The 9,892-nt window shown below is 40.7% G+C and overlaps 1 long non-coding RNA gene across 2 annotated transcripts; it reads right to left on the minus strand.

The window, feature by feature from the left end:
• Nucleotides 1-582: 582 nt before the first annotated feature.
• On the minus strand, nt 583-9,889 carry LOC128852759 (uncharacterized). 2 transcript variants are annotated; one of them, XR_008450813.1, is made up of 4 exons: nt 9,808-9,889; nt 8,830-8,964; nt 1,156-1,287; nt 583-917 (listed from the first exon to the last, which is right to left on the minus strand). It is a non-coding gene; the product is annotated as an uncharacterized LOC128852759 (long non-coding RNA). The 2 variants fall into 2 exon arrangements; XR_008450812.1 differs by lacking the exon at nt 9,808-9,889 and having other exon boundaries at nt 8,830-9,188.
• Nucleotides 9,890-9,892: the final 3 nt, after the last annotated feature.

Here is a 9,892-nt window from a genome sequence, read left to right on the forward strand (position 1 = left end):
GACACACCACCACACCTGCGGGAATATGCCAAGCATATGCATGGTCTGTGGCACAACTTCCAAACAGGAACCTGGTCTTGATGACCAGGAAGCCACCATAACCCTCAGCAAATTTTTCCAGTGGTTAATACTCATCGCTGTTAAAATAATCCTGCCTTTTTCTTCTTTCTTGCAGTTACATCTTCCGGTCTGGAAACTTGTTAGGTTTTTTGCTACAACATTAATTACCCTCTTTTCTTAAAACTTTTTCAGTGGAAATGCTTTCCTAATATTTTTTTTAATTGGAGAGGAGGTGATTTTGAAAGGTTCATGCCTTTCAAGCAAGCAGACTAAGTAAAGTTCTACCAGAAGCTATAAATTCAGTGCAGGGTTAATGAAGGACTCTGTGGACTACTTGGATGCAGAGTTCTATCACATGATTGTAACAGCCCTCTTCAACTTCAGAATTTTAAAATCCCAAACAGAGAGTTCCATGCAAGTAGTAATGACAAACGACCTCATTTTCAAATGCTTCCTTTAAAATATGATTGCACACATCATCTTTGAACACAAATTTATTAACCATTTGGTATCATAGAAGGCATGTTTAGATCTTCAACAATCTTAGTGGGTTTTTATTTTGTTTTCCACTGGCTAAAAACACATTTCCAGAAAGATTTTTAATCTTAGGTGGCAAGTGGTAAACTGTTAAACTATGGTTAACTACAACACTTGCAACTTCCTCTCCATACCCACCAGCTGCAGACAAATGACAGGTGGAGATGCAATTAGATTGAGCCTAGTTTTTAATCACTGTACACAAAACAACTGCTGTCCTTGTGTTGGCACACACTTGGGTGGGCGGATGTTCTTGGTGACTGAAGACACACCTTGGTGGGAAAAGGTCAGACTGGGAAGACAAGCAACTGTGTCACCCTCTGTGCGATAGAAACTTCTGCTTAAAAATGTGTAGCAATAACAGTTGTCATAGCATCTGACATACTCATCAAACGGGAAGGGAAGGGAAGGGAAGGGAAGGGAAGGGAAGGGAAGGGAAGGGAAGGGAAGGGAAGGGAAGGGAAGGGAAGGGAAGGGAAGGGAAGGGAAGGGAAGGGAAGGGAAGGGAAGGGAAGGGAAGGGAAGGGAAGGGAAGGGAAGGGAAGGGAAGGGACAAACCTGTATGTTATTAGAAATAGCATTTTCCAATACCATATAGACTGTAATTCCTCCAAAAGATCAAATTAAAGCAATGGAAATGCAGAAGCAGTAACGCAGAGATGAATCATCTGAACTAAAACAGAGGGAATGCTGAAACATATAAGAGCAGAAAGAGCGTCATTTTAGTTTTAACAGCAAAATAATTCCACATAGACTGTTTCAAAAATGTTTGGCTAACAGAAACCACAAGACACTGTTGGTTACCACAGCCATCCAGGTGCAGCAGAGAATATTGCAAAATATAGTTTGAAATTGACAGGTCTGTCCTTTTGCAGGTCTCCTACACAAAAGCTAGGCAACACACAAGTACCACACATGCCAGCCAGTCTCCAAGAGCAACAGAGTCAATTAAGGATACAAAATAACCTCAATATCAATTTACCAGCTCTTTAAAATGGGATGTCAATTATGTCATGAATTACAGAATCCCCTCTCACCTTCTGTCTTCCAGGTCAGTGTTGCACAAATAAATAAAAAGAGACCACAAACTAACCCTCATCGCAATGTATAGGTCTCCAGCAGTTCTAAAGCAACTGAGAGAGTTCCCAATGTAGAAAGCCTGCACATATTCCCAGAACCTTTACAACCCTAACTGAAATGAAAAAATGTCCAGCTGAAGGGGGGGCAAACATATTCAGGCAGCTGAGCAGCGTGTCAGGGAGGAGAGGACAGAATTTCTGTTCCACATCACACGTTTCTGCAGATTCCTGGGAACAAATTGTCCCTTCAATAACTCCAGGGTTCATTGACAAGACTGCAGATGTCAGATTCCTCAGCCACGGATGTCTGGATTTTAAGACTAGCTCTAAATCACTCAAACTTACATTCTCCTTTAGTCTGGAAAATGCTGAACTCATTTCCCTTGAGAGCGTGTCAGGTTCCAGCAGCAATTCCCTGGTATGTTATCCTGGCAGTGTGGCACCTCCTGCCTCTTCCCATTTCAAATACCTCCACTATTCACATACAAAGAGTAATTTGTATTTTCAATGGGTTTTCTCCAACAGGGTACTTCCCTTTTTTATTTAAAGATACCATTAATAGTACTTTGTGCTATGCTGGAAATAGGAAGAGAGCTTAAGAGGGCAAAGAATGGCCACATACCGTGGAACATAATAGTTTAGGTCCTTTTATGCTCCTCTGAGACTTTTAGTATTTTCTGTGCTTCAATTAGCCATCTGATAAGTGCCACCATCTTCTAATCCAATGTCAAAATATACCTGCGTAGCCTTAAAGCCAATTTCAACCAAAGGACCAATGTCAAGCTAAGATATCTCTAGTCCTGAGGTATTGATCTCATAGCTGGTGAAATGCCTCCTCATAGCTGCACTGCAAACAATAATACTACAAATATCACAAAGGAAAAAAATTAAAAGAAAGTCTGAAGCACAGATTTGTCTGCACCTCTTCAATCTTTTCAGGACGACTCTCTTGAGCTTTGTAACTTGTGCAGAAAACCACCAGATATTCATTATTTCATGGCAATACATGCCACATGAACTATGATGCTGAGGCTTCACTGCAGGCTACCCAAAAGGACATTAGCTGTGAGGTGGAATTCCACAGCTCCAGCAAAAATGATGCTTACATACTGTGCACTGAGACACGTGCAGTACATGCGCATTTGCACCACCATACAGCCTTAGCTCAGACTAAAGAGCTGAGGTACGCTGCCCAAGGTCCTCTTTCCTACTTTTCCATCTTGCTGACCTCATCTCTTTCTAACGCTGATGTCAAGTGAGGACTCTTGGTGAGAGAGCTGCTGCTTAGCTAGCTGTATAGCGACTTTCATTAGGTCTTCCAACTTTGATTAAAATTCTGCATAGTTCAACCATTTTTTTTAAGTGCTGTTTTGATTTTTTTCCCCAAGAAGTCCCATGAGAAGACCAAGGGAGATGCTTTCATAAGTCATCAGACTGTGAGGAGTCTGTCAACCAAAAGAGTTGATTTTACCATTAGAGTTGTTTTCAACCAGAAACACTTATCTTGTGGTTCTACAGTAAATATTCGAGTTGCACTGGTCATGTGTGGCCTAGAGCTATCATCTCTGCAAATATAAGTAAGAGCACGACATTGGAAAGAGTTATGCTCGTATATATGAGGAAGTGGAAACCAACTGTGTAAAGTCACGTCCAAATTTTGCCTCTCTATATTTGACATTCAAAATGGTGTGTATACATAGCACTGTGTAAACAAATACACCTAACCAAATGCCTAGAATACAACACATTACAGCCAGTTAGGCCCCAAGCAAGATGCTTGTACTGGAGAGGCAATCAGCCTCTCTGTTATCCATATATATATGAGACATGTAATGAACTGGCTGAAGCATCTCTGCTATGAGGACAGGCTGGGAGAGTTGGCGTTGTTCAGCCTGGAGAAGAGAAGGCTCTGGGGAGAACTTAGCGCGACTTTCCAGTATCTCAAGGGGCTACAGGAAAGCTGGATGATCTTTAAGGTCCCTTTCAACCCAAACCATTTTATGATACTATGATTCTAACTGCCACAGAGAACTGGGGAGAAGAGTGTCACACTGACAGAGGAACAGGTCAGACAAAAAGGCTTCTTTCAGAGCACTCTTTCTGTACTTCAGAACTGTAAAGCAACATTTACTAAATAAATCCTTGTTCTGTTTTGGGTCTGAACTCATCATGCAAAGAATGTAATTTGACAGTACAGAACTGACAATGATAAATTCAGTTAGTTGCACGAACATAAAGACATCAATGATTCAGTATGTTGCTTATCTTCACTATGCCACTTGAACTTTCTACTCAGGAATTAATACATCAGTACAGAGATGACATCAGTAAGACTGTGCAGGCCACAGAAGTGCAAAAGTTGACCCACAGTTATTACAGTGCAGTATTTCTGTATTCAGAGCAAGGTTCAGTTCCTCATCTCAAATAATGGGCATATCTTTACAGTGCACAGAAAGGCACAAGAATAAGTTTAAAGTTGTTATAAACTGCAACCTCACTCTCAAAATATGCATTTTGTAGTCTTAGAACCAGCATGATAACATCATATACGAAAAGACTTTGTGACAGAATGGCACCCTCAGGTATAATACACACATAAACCAAAAAATAGATTTTTGGCTGCACAAACCAAAAAGCACCATCTAGAAATAACACATCTGGCACTATTCGATGAAACAAAGAAATTTAAACACAATTTTTCAGCAAGGCAATAAGTTTACTTCCTAACTTTTGCATTTTTCACTTGATGAGAATTTACCATAAATCACTTCTAACTTTTAGATACAATCTTCTGAAAAGTAAAACAATCTATTTAACACACACCGCATTTTCCCAGCATCGTAGCAATGCACAAACGCAAATGCACTTGCTGCAACTCTGAAAATGGCTGTCCATCTCTCTGTAATCTCTAACTCCAGAAGATTGTTGTTTGAGGCCAAACTGTCTGGCTGATGCTGAGGAATTAAAGCATCAAACTGACTTTTAAAATATACCATAGCACTAATAGCTCTTTGGCACTCTCTCTGATTCACTTATATAAGCCTTCTAGAGAACTGAGGCTACAGTACCAGTGCTTTCTGCCAAGAAACTTGATCCTTAGAGCACATTTACAGGAAAACAGGATAATGAATGTAATTATTGTACCAATGCAAAATTTCACACTATCATTCCATTTATTCCTCCTGAAAATAAACTTTGCCAAAAATTAACAAAAACGAGAGTCTTCCCTTTTTTTTTTATAACAAGCACAAAACATTTCATTCTCCTTTGCTTTTCCTTGCATGGTCTTAGCGTATGGACAGAATTATACAATGCGCTTGCTATATCCCCTGTCTTTCCATTTGCTTTTTCCTGAATTTCTTTACATAGACTTTGTCTAAAATATAGAGCCAGGATGTACACACTTGTAACTAGGAAATCAAAGCCACTTTTTAATATTGTCTTAAACACTTCCACTGTAATCAGAATACTCTGGATTTTATTTTTAGAAGGCTTAGACAACAAACTCCAGCTGAAGTTAATCAGAGCTGTGTAAACTGGTAACATGAAATTGCACCCTCTCTGCTGCACCGGAACAGATTTTATATCTCAGTTGCTCCAGCAGCTTTTGATCAAGTTTTTTTTTATAAAGTAACCACAAATGGATTACTAGGTGCAAATTAATATATGTTACTCTTTTAAACAAGAATCATCATACCATGACCATCTGCCTGCTTGAAGAACGCGTGCCTTAATATTTGCAGTGTATTTTTCTCTGAATCATTGTCTCACCCATGGAACTATTGCCTTTTTAAGTAGGTATACATTTATTACTACCTAGTAATATTAACCTAGAAAACTGCTGTCTAGTTTGTCATTGTCTGGCAGTGTTTATCTTAAACTGAGATGTTAGTTATGTGGATTCCAAGAGGAAAATATTAACTAGATTGTGCTGTTTGCAGAAGAATGAGGGTGACAGCTAAAAAAAAGCTCACAATGGGGCACTCAGAAAACATGATGTCAGGAATTAAGACAGTTTTACATTATACTGTATTATACTTATTTTCCTGGTAGGAACTTCTAGTCTTCAGAGAGTCTTGTCTGTGTACACCTTGCTTCACATCAGTCATGGAAACACTAAAATTTTTGTAATATTCTCACTGTATATCCTACTGCCTAGTTGTTGCTCTGTACATGGACAGTGTCTGTCCTTTTGTGACAAAAGAAATGACAGAGTCTATCTAGAAAAAGTAAGATTTCTTTTTACCTGCTAGCATATTAGAAAAACATATTAGAAAAAGAAAAAAAGTAAAATCTAGGCACTCTTTTCCATGCAGAGTTGTCAATGATGAGAAACTGCCAGAAAGTTCTGTGTTTGTATTTTGGCAACTGGTTAAAATGTTACCTGTGTTTTGGTAGAATATTTGGAATCGGTAAAGCTCGACCTCCAGTGTTTCCAGAAACATTTGCTGCATTCAATAGTGGCTGAAAAGAACCAGTTTATTCAAACTTTTTCTGTGATCACAAGTAATAGGGCTTCACTTCTCAGGAGTTCTGGAATAGGATATGGTATTTGAAAGAACAGGGTACCAATGACAGCGTGTCCTGCCGCAGTAGCATTTGCTCTACTACTAAGATTTTCAGGGCCAACTGAGAGAGGAGACAGTTATTTAGAGATTAATTATCTCCTGCTGCAGTATGTCCTTGGCAACAGTATTTCCAGAGCTTTTGGTGGGAAACATGAAAGACATAACACTCTGGCCTTTGAGTACTGCGTTTCTGCTATCACAGTAGCTACAGGAGAATCTTAAAATTTTGAAAAGCCATGCTGCCCAGGAGGAGGGGATGTGGCAGCAGGATATATTCCTAAAGCTATCAAAGTACAGAATGGATCTCTCTGTATAGAGAGAATATTTGAAAAAATTCCCAAAATGAAAACTTTTAGCATCTCTACGTAGTCACGGTTCCCCCACTGAAATGAAGCAAAATTAGACTGCATGGCATTCCTTCTGAGATGTGTTCTTCTTTCTTTAACATCTCTCCTTCCTCAAAACCAAGCTTTTCTCTGCAAAGCTCTTTCTCAGCTTCTAACATAGGAGTGCCTAAGGGTGTCTGAGATACCTGTAAGGCTCTCTAAAAGAAAATAACCTGATGTCATGAGTTTTAAATTAATCACACAAGGTCCAAACCTTCACTGAAAAAAAACGTTAGGGGTCTATACATCAAAGAGGGCTGAAACTACAGCTCTACAAAAAGACAGCCTAGGTCCAGGATATGACTTTATTCAATTTATTTTTACATCATAAATGAAATAAATGCTAGCATTAAAAAAACTAATCTATTCAGAGTACATGACTTGGCCTTTTAGTACAATATTTGCATCACAAAAAATAGCAATTTCTAACATCGACACATGCAACTAATCCAAGTGTTTTTTACACATAAATTTTCTCACAAAGTCCATGTGTAATCCATATTTTTAAATTAGTTTGCTTTACATTCTACTTTTTGCAGGGGCTCAGTTTTTAACAAAATTCCGGTGATTAAGCTTGTTGGCAAGACTGATCGAAACTTAATCTGAGCAGCTATTGGATACTCTGAGCGGAAAACAAACCTTATGCTCAACAAACATGCATCTGGTAAAAAGAGCTGCAACCACACACATGTATAGGAAAAACACGCCAATCTAAGTGCTCCATCAAAGCACTCAAACTTAGAAACACTTGAAAAGTGTTCATAAAGAAGCTACTCTTGAAGAATGAGAAAGTATTCAAATAATTATGAATGGTATATTTGACAAGATTGACCTACTTAAAGACAACTTAAATCCCAAATAATTCTACAGCAAGAATTCGTTGTCTAGATTTCATTAGAATCAAGAAGAAATTGATGTACAGGGAATTCGGTATCCATACAACTTTAATAACATCAAGTCAAAAAGACTCAATCACGAAACACAGTCAGATCAAGTCTTATGTCCCCTCAAACTTCCAAACCTTTGAGAATTACCTTTCAAATTTTCTTATATCACTGTTTAAGGTAAGAACCACAGAGAATAACTGCAGTCTGGTGCCAATATTCTGCAAGCCTCTACGTAGGCTGTGTTTGAATGGCTGCACTTTCCCTGGGGAAACTATCACATTAAAAATACTGATAATAAATATCTGCAGAGTAAGACACTCTTGTACACATATGCGGGTGTACGTCTTATAGAATGCAATTTTTTCAGCAGGGTAATTCCAGCACAGAGGTTCTCCATCTGTGACACAGGCCCTACTGGAGAACTGTGGGTGAGAAAATAATTATGCAAGACCAGTTTGTTTCTGCACGGCTGAGAAATAACTGAGTACATATGTAAAAAGCAAGCAGAGCCCTGCTAGATTTACAAGCTCAGGTTAGTTTCACAAATGCTTCACTGCAGACTGTCACTGCATAAAATGGTTTATGTGAAATGTTTCAACTACTTTCCTAGTTTGTTCCCATTACCACACTAAGCATGCTACTGTGCCAGAGCAGTTGTCTGCATACCCGTGCAACAAACCAGATCGGGGAACTCTTCCAGATGAAACCAAGCAGCTCATTTGTTTTTTGTCCCAGCTCATCACACTGCCACACTCATGTCAGAACAGAAGAGGCAGTGGCATAAGCCTGTGAATGAAAAAAAACCCACTCCCTTCACAGGCAGCTTAACAAGTTTGAAAAACCTCTGGCAAAAATATGTATCTGGAGAGGGGAGAACGGCACAGGATCCTGCGAGGCACATCACCACTATTCTCACATGGGATTTATCCCACTTGCAATCAATCCTCAGCATAAAGGTTCAAACACAGCATTAAACATGTTACAGTGATTGCAATAGTTGCTTCAGAGTATTTGTGACTTAAGTGGAATACCTCAAAGGACACTATTTGAAAACGTGTATGTGGATTAGATGTTAATCTCTAGAATTCAAGCAGTCATTAATGAAAAGATAATGGATCAGATGAGCTTTCAACAAAACAAGGGAAATCTTGTAATTCTTATTTCTATTTTAATACTTGTATTTTGACACATAAAGCCCTATTCAGGTATTTAATTCAAAGTCAATTGTTTCAATAAGAAGCAAGCTTAAAGCAATTATAACGTCCATTACAATTTTTCCAATCACATCAAAATGAATGAGTACTGCACTTACGGAGGGTCCAAGCCCAAATCCACCAGAAGCAAGCATGTGCCTTCCTGCTAATACTGGGGAGCAGCAGACTGACTTCTGAGGATGCCATATGCACATCCCTAGGTATTGAGCTTCTTCACAAAAAAAGTGCTGGACCTTACATTACAAAAAGCCATGGACAAGAAAAAAAAAACAACCACAATAAAACACCCACCACAACAAAACACTGTATTAAATGAGATGTAATGCCCATTAACACTGCCCACAAAGGTTCCCTTCTGCCAACTTCCTACACCAGGGACCCTCCCAAATCCTACTGGCAGGTGGACAGGATAATGGGGACGTGTGTGTCTCTCTGTCAGTGTATGCATACATGTGTGTATGTGTGTGCTCTGTGCGTGTGTCTGTGTGCATGTCTGTGCACAGGTGTGTCAGTGTATGCATACGTGTGTGTGTATGTGTGTGCTCTGTGCATGTCTGTGCACAGGTGTGTCTGTGCAAGCACGTGTCTGCGTGTCTGTCTGTCCATGTGTCTGTGCCTCTCTGTGGTGTCTGTGTGTATCTGTATCTGTGTCTGTGTGTCTGTGTGTCTGTGTGCACGTCTGTCTCTGCATGTGCCGGTATGTGTCTCTGTGCGTGACCACGTGTATGTGTGGCTGTGTCTCCATACCTGTCTCTGTGCCTGTGTGCACGTGTCCGTCTCTGTGTACCCCTGTGTCTGCCTGTCCACGTGTTTGTCTGTCTGTGTATCTGTGTCCATCTGTCTCTACGTTTGTCTGTGCGCACGTGTGTCTGTGTCTCTGTGTGTGTCTGTATCTGCCTGTGTGTCCGTGTCCCCCGGGGGCTGCCTCAGCGTCCCCCGCCGTTACCGGGGGGGGGGGAGGGGGGGGGGCTGCAGCCGGGGGGCTTCGGGGCTTGGCACTCTCCGCGCCACGCGGCGCCCGGGCTGAGGCAGGGGACGGGCAACACCTCCGCGCGCGAGGGCTCCCGCGCCGCTACCTGCGGGCGGGGCGGGGGGGATTCCCCGTAACCGTTCCCAACCGCTCCAACGCTCCTCGCCGCGCCCAGCGCCTCGCCTCGCTTT

This window comes from Cuculus canorus, chromosome 1 (assembly GCF_017976375.1).
Source record: "Cuculus canorus isolate bCucCan1 chromosome 1, bCucCan1.pri, whole genome shotgun sequence".
Lineage (NCBI taxonomy): Eukaryota > Metazoa > Chordata > Aves > Cuculiformes > Cuculidae > Cuculus > Cuculus canorus.